The following is a 1,663-nucleotide window of genomic DNA, read 5'->3' as shown; positions in this document are numbered from 1 at the left end:
ACTCACCTCAGCCTCCCAAAGGCGCGGGATTACAGGTTGAGCCACCGAGCCCGGCTCATAATCCACATTTTAAATAGCTATTCGAGATCCTACAGAGAAACTTTTGCCAGACGTCTGCCCAAGCTAAAGTTTGAATGTGAGGAAAGTCAGGTGAAAGACAAAGGTTAATCCAAGATTGTTTTACAAATGGAGTCCAACAAGCAGTGGTGTGTCAAAGGGAAGAGAAGAGGCAGACTCAGTTGTGGAAATAAAATCTCTGTTCCAAAGTCATTGCAAACTTACAGACAAGAATGCTGATATCTAGCATCTCAAAACTCTTCCCTGTGGCTCTGAGGACCTGATGCTGGAAGCTTAAGATACCAGCAAGAGTCCCACAGGGTTACAGCCATGGACTGTGCAGTGAAATACCCACTATCATCATATGTGACTTCCACAACCACAAAATTTCCAGCATCGTTTCAAATAAATCTTCACATGGGCAATACCAAGAGGCTACAGAAAGAACAATGGGCCAGGAGCCAGGAGGTCTAGTTCCAGTCCTAGTTCCACAAATAACAAGGTATGACCTTGAACAAGTAACTATGTCTCTCAGAACCTCAGTTTCCTTACTGTAGAATAAAAGTATGGCACTAGATTCAGACAGAGAAAAACCTCTCACCTTTAGAATTAGGTACTTGCCACATTGTGGTGATTCTTCAGGGATATGAAATACACCAAACAAATTCTATACCGGAACTTGAATCACCAGTTCTTTAAAGGACAATGCTGCTTCCATAATAGGGAATGGAGAGTGCAGTAGAAGAAAGTAAATTAAAAGCAGCGCTCTGAGAGGTGGGGAGTAGGTGCCGGAATCAGCAAGCATTACTTCCTCTGGGCTATTCACTCTACTGCTCCCATCACACTCTGATTTTCCTGAAATCGGCACATTTTCAAAACCTGGAGGCAAAGAGTTTTTCTGTTAAAGACTCTCTAAAAGAGTGCTTAGAAAGTTTAATAATTTCCTTGCAAGTTGTTCCTTGTCTGTCTACTGCACAAGCACTGCATCCACATCCTCCTAGGTCTCAGCCTCATGGTTCAGTCCAGAGACCCTGTTCAGCCTGAGCACAATGACCAGCAGTGGGTCTAAAGACACACTCCCTCTACCTGCCCCTTTCTTGATATCCGTATGATTTTTTTCATCTGATTTTTGGTCCTTAGTCCCTTGAGAAGCAACTCATGAGGTGCTCAAGCAGTGATCTGTGTGGCAATTCTAAATGGACTTCATACCATTTTTTTCAAGTTTCTGAATAGTTTTTCAAGAAACGCATCTTCGTCCACAGTACAAAACACCCACTTTAAAAAATTAAGTAGATTTTTCACTCTTTCTCCTGAATAGAAAAAAAAATCTCAATTGACTCTCCAGGGAGACCTGGGGGTCTCTGCCATATCTTACAGCCATCTTCACCTGACCCAATACTGGAGCCTCTTCTACAGAATAATTAACCTTCTACACTGCTGTCCAAGCTAATGGGTAACATCTGCTCAGAGCCTCAAAGGCTGCTTCATCTCCCTTCCCCCACAACCTACCAATCTCATTCCAGAAAGGCACTCAAGTTTCTGGTGTAGTTTATCTACCACACACACATGCACACATTCTCATTTTCTTTCTCCCTCTCCCTCTCCC

At 43.2% G+C, this 1,663-nt stretch overlaps 1 protein-coding gene across 1 annotated transcript in view; it reads right to left on the bottom strand.

Annotated features, from left to right (window-relative positions):
* Positions 1-1,663, bottom strand: part of LOC103260774 (AP2-associated protein kinase 1) — a gene marked incomplete at its 3' end in the record, with an annotated part of 124,621 nt that overhangs the window by 59,623 nt on the left and 63,335 nt on the right. The window lies entirely within an intron of this gene.

Source organism: Carlito syrichta, unplaced genomic scaffold, assembly GCF_000164805.1.
Source record: "Carlito syrichta isolate Samal-C Ts95f unplaced genomic scaffold, Tarsius_syrichta-2.0.1 Scaffold303336, whole genome shotgun sequence".
NCBI lineage: Eukaryota > Metazoa > Chordata > Mammalia > Primates > Tarsiidae > Carlito > Carlito syrichta.
This window is presented reverse-complemented; position numbering and strand designations above follow the sequence as displayed.